This window comes from Amblyraja radiata, chromosome 31 (assembly GCF_010909765.2).
Source record: "Amblyraja radiata isolate CabotCenter1 chromosome 31, sAmbRad1.1.pri, whole genome shotgun sequence".
In the NCBI taxonomy this organism is placed as follows: domain Eukaryota; kingdom Metazoa; phylum Chordata; class Chondrichthyes; order Rajiformes; family Rajidae; genus Amblyraja; species Amblyraja radiata.
In genome coordinates, this window is record NC_045986.1 from 19957296 (window position 1) to 19969141 (window position 11846).

Here is an 11846-nt window from a genome sequence, read left to right on the forward strand (position 1 = left end):
TTCCAATCATGCCATTTAGAGTGTGTATAGGTAAATGATAAGAGAATAACATTTAGTGCAAGGCAAAGTCAGCAAAGTCCGATCAAAGATAGTCTAAGGGTCACTAATGAGGTAGATAGTAGTTCAGGACTGCACTCTAGTTGCGATAGGGTGATTCAGTTGCCTGATAACAGCTGGGAAAAAACTGTCCCTGAATCTGGAGGTCTGCGTTTTCGCACTTCTGTACATTTTGTCCGGTGGGAGAGGAGAGAAGAGGGAGAGCCCAGGGTGCGACTCATCCTAGATTATGCTGCTGGACTTGCCGAGGCAGCGTGAGGTATAAATGGAGTCAATGGAAGGGAGTTTGTTTTGCGTAATGGTCTGGGCTGCGTCCGCGATTCATTGCAATTTCTTGAGATCTTGGATGGAGCTGTTCCCATACCAAACTGTGATGCATCCTGATAAAATGTTTTCCATAGTGCATCTGTAGAAGTTGGTGAGGGTTGTTGGGGACATGTCGAACTTCCTAAGCCTTCGAAGAACTTGGTTCTCTGATCTGTGAGGGAGCGTCTATACTTATAGCAGTCTGATATATCACTGTCTGAAGAAGGATCCCTACCCGAAAGGCCACCCGACCCGCTGAGTTACTCTAGCACGATGTCTAGAATCTATACTTAGTTGTGCCATGGTGTAATTCTTCCGAAGATAGACCCAAAAATATGGAGTAACTCAGCGGGACAGGCAGCATCTCTGGAGAAAAGGAATGGGTGATGTTTCAGGTCGAGACCCTTCTTCAGACTTCATTCTTCCTTTGTTCCAATGCAGTGGTTGGCATTGAGTCTGATTCTAGTTCTAGCCATGACAGAAAGAACCAAGAACTGATCTAAAACAGCCCTTCAAAGGCCCAGCAGTGGATACCGACTGCTGGCAGCCATCGCCATTGATAGCAAGCATGCACTTATCATTTCCCTTTCCCCTGACAATTTTCACCAGTGTATTTTGGCCAATTATTTTAATTCCAGCCTTCTGTGCAACAGCCACAGGCATAATCCACTGGCTGCAAAGTAACAATTGCAATTATATGCTAAACTATTCTACAAATTGGCAACCACTCTGCCATGGTGTATAGCTGGCAATTTAACTGAGATGGATACTGCAGACCAGCGCTGAGAAAACACCTCTGGATACAAAGATGGTATTAACAATTTAATCCAATTCAATGGTAATGTTCTCTCTTTATTTCCCAAAGAGACCACATGCACTTTTTAGCAAACTGTCCATAAATCAGTCTGCACCTGCTTAGATAATTCTAAACAAGAGCAATCTGACTTGGTGACTAAATGCTAATTACACCTTTAATTATCACCTGAATTGGAGACTGTTGTAAAGCACTTGTCAAGTGTTTGGCAAACAGTATTCAAGAGCAGATGAAAAGTTTGCTGCAGTATAAAAACAAAACTAATTTGGACAAAGGAATTACTTTTTTTTGTTCTGGACTATAGAACAGTTTAAAGCACCTGAGTATCAGGTTTGCAAAGCCCACATTTGCTTGCTAAAGAAATAACATCGGAAACATGTTCCAGAACCAGGCGCCACAGTTTAAGAATAAGGGGTAAGTCATTTAGAACGGAGACGAGGAAACATTTTTTTCTCACAGAGAGTTGTGAGTCTGTGGAATTATCTGCCTCAGAGGATGGCAGAGGCCAGTTATCTGGATACTTTCAAGAGAGAGCTAGATAGGGCTCTTAAAGATAGCAGAGTCAGGGGATATGGGGAGAAGGCAGAAACGGGGTACTGATTGGGGGTGATCAGCCATGATCACATTGAAGGGCCGAATGGCCTACTCCTGCACCTATTGTCTGTCTAATTGACAACTAACTTATTTCTGTGAGTTGTTAATATGTTTGCACGTAAAAGTAAGAGGTATTTGTCCATTAATATGCATTCTTGATTTGGAAATTAACAATTTTCTGAACTAATTCAAATAGGATTAATCCAAGGGTAATTAAATTCAGTGATAATATAATTTTCTCTTTAAAATGTTTTAATGTTATTACATTCCATCCTGATTTTCTCTGTTGTTACCTCTTACCGTGATTTTATTTATCCATCTCTTTCCACTGGGAATTTGTTTTATTTTCCTTTGCAGTTCTCCTTATTCTATGGTGCTTGGTTCTGTTTCTCACCTTTTCTCTATATTGTTAGTTGTCCAATTCAATTTTCCTCACCTTCTCTCATCCTGGTGCCTTTGCCACTTGCTTTTAACTTGCCTCTGATTTATACTCATTTTCCTTCCAGTATTTCAGTTTGATCAATAACTTTTCTATCTCTTCCAGTGCTCCCTAATTCATCTCGCTGGTTTTCAGCGTGTTTTTCTGGTTCTTCCTGGCAAGTAATTTCTATCCCTCTGCAATGTTCCATCTCATCTGTTATGAGGACGTGAGACACAAAATGCTGGAGTAACTCAGCAGGTCAGGCAGCATCTCTGGAGAGAAGGAATGGATGACGTTTCGGGTCGAGACCCATCTTCAGACTGAGAGTCGTGGAAGTCTAGAGATATGGAGGGGTGAAGTGTGATCAAAACAGATCAAAGCAGTCGATTATAAGGAAATGTAGAATGGTTCATTGTTAGCTGAGGGGAAGGTGACAAGGAGGCATACAATGGCTATCATGCCATTAATATAATGGCTATCAAGAAGGCTTAATGTGGGGATGAGCCTGCTAAAGATATTTTTAGGGTGGAGATTGACATATTCTTGATTAGTATCAAGGGTTATGGGGGAAAAGGTGGGAGAATGGGGTTGAGAGGGAAAGATAAATTGGCCTTGATTGAATGGCGGAGTAGACTTGATGGGCTGAATGGCCTAATTCTGCTCCGAAAATGTACACATTTATGAAGATGGATTGCGCTCTGTGCATCGTGGCCTGTTGTCTTTGCTTCCTCTACACAGAAAGAATGGTAAAGGGAAGGTCCGTCATTAAAAAAGTGGTTTGTTCAGTTCACCACAGTGCCTTGTACGTTGCATGTAGTTTTACTCCAGTGGCACTTGCTGGAACAAAACTCCAGCACAAGCTGCCTAAACAGGCACTATTCAGCTTTCTTTTTAGGGAACAGACTATTGGCAAGAACAACTGAGATTAACTCAAAGATGAGATCTTATCGCAACTTGCACCAATAGAATAAAGCATAACAGACTCAGTGAATTTATATTACTATTACTTCAGGTCATATCACTACATTAAATACATATTCTAATTTCTGAATTATTGCTTCATCTCCATTACAAGTAAAATGGTAGAAGTTAACAGAATACTAAACATTAGATCATTTCTTGTGACATATTTAATGTGTCTACATAAAAATATTTCTGCGCTGTTTGAAGTGTCTGCAGCTTCAGTAAAATCAGGCATAAAACAATTCTATGTTGATACATAAACAGTTAGCCACAGGAAGTAAATTACACCAGTTAATGCCCAGTAATAATTCCTTGCTACATGGGAGAAATTGTATTCCAAACCTGAGCAAAATCCACGTTTATATTTTTTCAAAGCCTCCTTCCTATGTACAGTGAACTAGCATGTCACGATCAGAAAATAGATTCCCTTAAGTATCACTGTGGCCATCTATGTGTGGAGCCTCAGGAGATGGGCAAGGTCATAGACTAATATTTCTCATCTGTATTTACCATGGAGAAGTTCATGGAAGCTAGGGAAATCAGGGTATAGAATAGTTCGGGGAACTTGGCAGGCCAGGAAGCATCTGGGAGGGAAATATTTCTGATCAGGACCCCTCACTGTGAAAGAAAAAGTCCAATACATCATTTATTTTACCTAAAATGGCTCAAAATTGGCAATTGTTGAACTTGACTGGTGCAGCAACAAAATGGTTGGGCCTGTTATAAGGTAGCCAGCCACAAGTTTCAGGAGTGCGCAATGCATACAGGAGGACAAGGATAGACACAAAATGCTGGAGTAACTCAGCGGGACAGACAGCATCTCTAGAGAGAAGCAATGGGTGATGTTTTGGGTCAAGACCCTTCTTCAGACTGATGTCAGGGCAGTGGGCGGTACAGAGTTAAATGATACTCGTAGACAGTAATACTGCTAGGACAACTGGAAAGGGGGATGTGATGGAGAGAGAGGGAAAGCAAGGGCAACCTGAAGTCAGAGAAGTCAATATTCATACCGCTGGGGTGCAAGCTACCCAAGCAAAATATGAGGTGCTGTTCCTCCAATTTGTGCTGAGCCTCACTCTGACAATGGAGGAGGTCCAGGACAGAAAGGTCAGTGTGGGAATGGGAGGGGGAGTTAAAGTGTTGAGCAACCGGGAGATCAGGTAGGTTTAGGAGGAATAAGCGGAGGTGTTCAGCGAAACGATCGCCGAGCCTGCGCTTGGTCTTGCCCAAATACAGGACTATAACAGTTCTTTCCTACACAGGAGGACAAGGACACAGCTGCAACATAATGTTACACTTGATCATCCGTTCACGTTTAATGACTGGATTGTGAAAATTATCCTTTAAAACTGAAGATGATCTGAAGCCATCTGATGTTATTCAAACGGCTTCATAGAAATAAATCATTTTATTACGGATCGATTTTCATTGTTATCTCTGTGGAGCCACACTTGCTATTTCCTTTATGTTTATTTTTGTTTTTTATTATTCTAGACATGGCTATTCATCTTAAGCTGCTCTTCCTTCTCTTCACCCTTCCCCGATGCCAATAACTTTTTCTATTCAAGGTAAATTAGATTATTGACACGGAGGGAATCAATGACTTACAATGTTTTGCAGTTATGAAATTATTGTGTCATTTTGTGGTGCAGCAGTTATTGTTGCTGCCTCGCCGGTCCAGTAACCAGTGTGATCCTGACAAGTTCACGTTATAGGAGTAGAATTAGGCCATTCAGCCCATTGAGTCTTCTCCGTCATTCAATCATGGCTGATCACTACCTCCTGATCCCATTTTCCTGCCTTCTCCACATAATCCTTGACACCCGTAGGAGGATGAGGGGTGATCGTGTAGAGGTGTAGAAAATCGTGAGAGAAATAGATCGGGTAGATTCACAGTCTCCTGCCCAGAGTTGGGGAATCAAGGACCAGAGGATATAGGTTTAAGGTGAAGGGGAAAATATTTAATACGAATCCGAGGGGTAACTTTTTCATACAAAGGGTGGTGGGGGTATTGAACAAGCTACCAGAGGAGGCAGTTGAGGCAGGGACTATCCCAATGTTTAAGAAACAGACAGGTACATGGATAGGACAAGTTTGGAGGGATAGGAACCAAACGCAGGTAGGTGGGACTAGTGTAACTGGGACATGTTGGCTGGTGTGGGCAAGCTGGGCTGAAGGGCCTGTTTTTACACAGTTTCACTCTATGACAGGAAGGATGGAGGGGAGGTGAAGATAATGGTGAAGGTTTGCACACTGCATTATTTTCCACAGCATCGGAAGCTTAGTATTGGGGAACGTGGGTTGCACGGAGATTGGGCAAGTGCCAGCTGGCTACATTCTGACAGTAGGCTGGGGAGTCAGGAGCAGGAGTTCGCCCGAGCGAGGGGCAAGCATCTGTAGTGACCTGGTGGGTCAGTTGCCCCTGAAGCTGGAACACCTTTGCGATGATGACAGAACTAAAACTAGAGGCAGATAGAAGGCATTCACCTCTCGCAACAGTCCAGCCCTAGATTCAGATCGTGGCTGATCTTATACTTCCACACCTGCTTCCTGCACTCACCCCTTAATTCCCTTAACATCAAAGAAACATACACCGAGACCTGAGGGAAAATGGACGCCATGTCAGAAAACACAGGAGAGGGAAGCTTGGGGAAAGAAAAGAATGGTGGTGAGATGGAGAAGTTTTGGAAAGAATTCCAAGTAACTCGACCTGTGGATCTAAGGTAACATTGCCTCAGGAATCGTCTGATGTGAATTACAAGTTCACAAGTTCACACGTTATAGGAGTAGAATTAGGCCATTCAGCCCAACGAGCCTACTCCACCATTCAATAATGGCCGATCTGCCACCTAATCCCATTTTCTTGCCTTCTCCCCATAACCTTTGACACCTGTTCTAATCAAGAATTTGTCTATTTCTGCCTTAAAAATATCCACTGACCTGGCCTCCACAGCCCTCTGTGGCAATGAGTTTCACAGCTTAACTACCCTCTGATGAAAGAAGTTCCTCCTCACTACCTTTCTGAAAGAGCACCCTTTAATTCTGAGGCTATGACCTCTGGTCCTAGACCCTCCCACTAGTGGAAACATCCTTTCCACATCCACTCTATCTGTGCCTTTCATTATTCTGTAAGTTTCAATGAGGAAATGACGTCCAGTGCTGTCTGTGTGAAGTTCATTCCTTCTCCCTGTGATCACAGGGGGTTCGTCCAGGTGCTCAAGGTCTAAATAGCCCCTAGTAGTGGCTAGTAGTAGGAAAATCTAGAGAGCGCTGATAAGGCATGTGAGGGAGGAATGGTTACAGGGGAATGGTACTGATGGATTTGCTCAAAGACTCGGCATAAAAATGATGGACTAAATCGCCTCCATTGCCCACAAAATTTCACACCATTCTAATTTGAAAATATGTCGCTGCTATTTCATCATCATTGGAGTTAAATCCTAGAACTTCATATGCTGCAGGATTTTAGAAGTAACTTCACCAAAGTAGGTATGTTACAATACTTACCTTCAGCAGCGCTGCAGTTCTGCCACTGGCCGTGTGCGCGATTTTGGCGCGTTTGAGGGGGGGGGGGGGGGGGCGGGGTTAAAACGCGGTTTTCTCCTACCTTGTCCTGGATTATATTTTGTCGGAGTGCAAGCTTTTGCTGAAGAATTGTTCCGACAGCCGTTCTGTGTCTTTTTTTTTTTTTTTTAAATCGCCCGACAATTTCAGCGCTGGAGTAATTTTAAAATCAGCTTCTAAAGCCATCAACGCCGACAACGGGGACGGATTTCACGTAGGTGACAGGTAAAAGAAAGCCGTTTATTTTTATGTATAAAAGTGTTTCTTTAGATGCCTTTAGTTCACATTTTAAGTTGCGAAACGGTCATTTAGTCCCCATACGAACCGGCAGTATTTTTCATGCCGATATGGGGGTCTAAATCACCGCAAACTGCAAAGTTCCAAATGATCGCGTTCCAGAAAAACCCACTCGCAAGTTGATTTAAATGGCCATTAATTTGCAGGTATTAAACATTAAATTCCTTCCATTTGGCCTATAAATCCATGACAATGAGATTTAGAAATTATGTTATATTGAGCCAAAAGAGCCCAACAGCGACTCCACCCTCTCCGGAGACTAAGGAAAGCAGGTATCCCCACAGCCCATCTAAGAACCTTCTACAGGGGCACAATTGAAAGCATAATAACCTACGGCATCACTTCCTGGTTCGGGAGCTGCAAGGCTTACGAACAATATCAACTAAACAGGATAGTGAAGACCGCCAGCAGGATTATTGGTGCCCCACTCCCTTCCCTGCTGGAGATATACAAGAAGAGGAGCATCAGTAGAGCCATCTCCATCATCCAGGACCCCTACCACCCATCACACCACATATTTTCCATTCTGCCATCTGGGAAGAGGTACAGGAGCATCAGTTGCAAAACCAGCAGGATGCTCCTCAGCTTCTTCCCACAGGCAATAAGACTGATTAACGGACTTTGTCCCCTCCCAAAATATCGCTCACCAACATATCCAACCCCGCCCATACTTTGACAGTTAGGCACCTGTTAAAGTAAAGCCACTGTAAAGCCACTGTCGATCAGAATGTCTGTTTTTATCATGTTGTTAATTTTAGGCCTACTTCCTGTTTTAACCATGGTAATTTTAATTTGTTTTTAAAGCTCTATCTATTTATCCTTTTTTTATTTATACACTGAATGGAAACCGATCGAGCAACGTTTTTTTTGTTTCCTCTGTGTATGCGAGTACTCAGTGAAAATGATATTAAAGAAATACTGAATACTGAATATATTGTGAATTCTTGTGTGAATGTTATTTGGACACTTAGGCTATTTAAAAATGTCAATCTATTCTCAAGAAATGGATAGATGTTTAGATCTAGTAATTGAATTTTGTAATTAGCTACAATTAGGTAACTAACTAATTATATGCTTTAATTTCATGTCATCTAAGTAAGATTGTTTCATATTTGTTTCAGAATGCTTCAATCTATAATAACTGAAAATATCTTTCAGTTCTCTTAATTTTTAAGAAAGTTATAGGCTTTTTACTGTCCTCGATCACAGCTTTTGTGTTCAGTCAATGGAAAAGCAATAGGGAACAAGATGCTAATTTCCGAGTATGAAAATGGCCATAACCTTTTTAATACTGAAGATATGAAAGTGAATTAGGTGTCAAATTAAACTTCTTTTTATGCTTTATCTGATGGGATAAATTACAGACTTGATTTTTTAAATCTCAAAATGTTGTAACATTGCTACACCAAAGGGCTGATGTGTCACCAGAAGGTGGCCCGCCGTTACCTTCTCAGGGGCAACTGGAGATAGAATATTTATGCTGAACTGCCAAAGTTACCCTTGTCTTGAGAAACGAACAAAGAAAACACCCTTTGCTTGAGGCTGTGACTCTCAAACTTAATCCTGACTCTGGGTACAACAATGAATCAAGGTCTACATTGATGCTTACTACCCAGCGGTATGAATATTGATGACTAACCTCAAGTAACCCTTACATTCCCTCTCTCTCTGTCACTCCCCCACCCAAGTCGCAGTATTACCTTCAAAGTTGAATCTCATTGCCCGTAACCCTTCACCCAGACCACAGCCTGTCTCCTTTATCAATGTTACTTTTTTGAATCTCTTTCATTCATTTGTTCTATATCTCTCCATATCTTTCTATATCTACAGTATATCTCCCGTTTCACTTTCCCCTGACTGTCAGTCTGAAGAAGGGTCTCGACCCGAACCGTCATCTATTTCTTTTCTATCTGACCCGCTAAGTTACTCCAGCTTTTTGTGTCTATCCAAGGTCAGTGCCATGTTATTTGATACAGTTAGTCCTTCCCTTCAAGGTTATTGTCTGGTTATTGTCCAGCTATTTGTTCTGATAAGAGATTTTTATATTCCGAGATTTACAGAAAAGCCATAAGGATAAAAGTAATAGCACAGAGATAAATATGGTTGCTTGACGGGGACAAGAATATGCTAATGTGCAGTTCTCAGACTGCAGTTTGCGAATGAAGCAGAATAAATGGCAACTTTTAGGAATAGAATAGCTATCTCTATTCCTAAAAGACATGGCACGGTGGCGCAGCGGTAGAGTTGCTTCCTGACAGTGCTTGCGGCGCCGGAGACCCGGACTCGATCCCGACTACGGGTGATGTCTGTCCAGAGTTTGTACGTTCTCCCCGTGACCTGCGTTGGTTTTCTCTGAGATCTTCGGTTTCCTCCCACACTCCAAAGACATACAGGTTTGTAGGTTAATTGGCTTGGTATAAGTATAAATTGTCCACAGTGTGTGTAAGGTAGTGTTAATGTGCGGTGATCGCTGGTCAGCGCGGACTCAGTGGGCTGAAGGGTCTGTTTCCGCGCTGTATCTCTAAACTAAACTAAAAAACTAAACAGGAGGCACGAATAAAGGGCTGTGAGATAAAGGTCAACACTTTTATTAGGATTATTGCATGCATGGAGAATAAACTTCAACGTTATTGCTTATGCTGAATGGCTTGATTCTGTGATTCCTATGTAAGGGAAGTGATCATATATCTTGTGTAGGCAGGAACTGCAGATGCTGGTTTACACTGAAGATAAACACAAAATGCTGGAGTAACTCAGCAAGACAGGCAGCACCACTGGAGAACGGGAATACGTGACATTTCAGGTCAAGACCCTTCATCAGACTCAGAAGGTCATATATCTTTCCTGATACCTTCCTCCTCATGATCCACCTCATCTAATTCCACAACTCATTTTGGTTACCAAAATCATTCTGCTCCTCTTCAGCCAATTTCTTCACTTGTATTGGAATAATTTAAGGGCTGAGATCGTATCTGATGAATCATGAATCCTCATGACTTTTATACTTTACATCTCTAAACAAAAAAAATGAATAATTCCATTTCCCACTGCTTATGGCATCTTCTTGCACTGCCTCCTCCAATGGCCAAGAGCTCTCTCCCTGCTTCATTTCTATTAGGTTGCGATCATTTATATTCTAGTTTGTTTCTGTACTGTTATCTGTAACATATATTCCTCCTCATGTTTATTTCCATTTTGAAGAACCTCACCCATCTGTTTATTAATTCTGCTGAATCACCAAGTTTCTCTGAGTCCTTTATCATCCTCAACTTCCACAAAGATTATAAGCGCCACAAAACTTTTCCTTCATTTCTGGTGCAATGCAAAATGGTTCCATATCATCTGAACATTTTTGATATGGTTACAATATTTAAGAATTGAGTTTCAAAAATTTCAAGATATTGTCTTGCTCAAAATTACCAGAAAGGTCCATGGCAATTCATTTCCCTCCATGATGAAATCTGCTCGACTATTGATTTATTGAAACAGACCCTTCAGCCCACCGAGTCCACACTAGCCAACAATCGCCCATAATAACAATTACATGTTATCCCACTTTCTCATCCACTCCCTGCACTCCAGGGGCAATCTATAGAGGCTAATTAACGCACAAATGTGCACGTCTTTGGGATGTGGGAGGTAACTGGAGCACCCGGTGGAAACTAATGCACATAGGAAGAACGTGAAAACTCCACACAGACAGCACCCAAAGTCAATCGAGTCTGGGTCACTGGAGCTGTGAGGTTGCAGTTCTACCAGCTGTGCCATTGTGTCACCACTAACAAATGCGGTTTCATGCCCCATGCTGAACATGATGTCTGGTTAAACGAATCTTCTCTGTTTGAATGTGATCCACGTCTCCCAGTCCTTGCATATCCATCTGCCTATCTAAAGAGGTTTTGTTCAGTAGAGTGGGGAGTTCACCAGTCTCAGCCGTCAACACCCCGCATGTCAGATGCAGCCCTTCCAATTAATAACATGTCAACATGATGCTCAAGAGTGCATTTGCAAAGTTTAGCTCATCTCGAAGGTACAACAGTTAAATTTGTACTGTAAAGCTCGTCATAGCTGCCCCAACAGCGTGCCATAGCTCCAGCGTGAAGGGAACATTTCACAAAGAACCAGCAGAACTAGACCAAACACTTTAATTCTCCTTCCCATTCCTACACTGACCTTTCTGTCCTAGGCCTCCTCCATAGTCAGAGTGAGGCTATTTGCAAATTGGAGGAACAGCATCTCATAATTCACCTGGGCAGTTTACAACCCAGTGGTATGAATATTGATGTCTCTAACTTCAAGTAATCTCTGCACTCCCTCTCTCCATCCCTCCCCCATCCAAGTCATACCAGGTTCTCGTTCTCACTGAGCAAACAGTTAACAATGGCTGTTTGCTTTATCACCTTTACTTTTTTGCAATTCATTCATTGTTCTATATTTTTCTACATCACTGTCTATATCTCTCGTTTCCCTCTGCCCTGACTAGTCTGAAGAAGGATCTTCAGAATAAAGAGGCAGTTTATTATCTCAATGGTGTCAGATTAGGAAAAAGGGAAGTGCAACGAAACCTGTGTGTCCTTGTACATCAGTCATAGAAAGTAAACATGCAGGTACAGCAGGCAGTGAAGAAAGCATGTTGGCTTTCATAACGCGAGGATTTGAGTATAGGAGCAAAGTGGTCCTCCTGCAGTTGTACAGGGCCCTGGTGAGACCACATCTCTGGTGAGACCACAGTTTTGGTCTCCTAATTTGAGAAAGGACATCCTTGCTATTGAGGCAGTGCAGCGTAGGTTCACGAGATTAATCCCCAGGATTGCGGGACTGTCACATGAG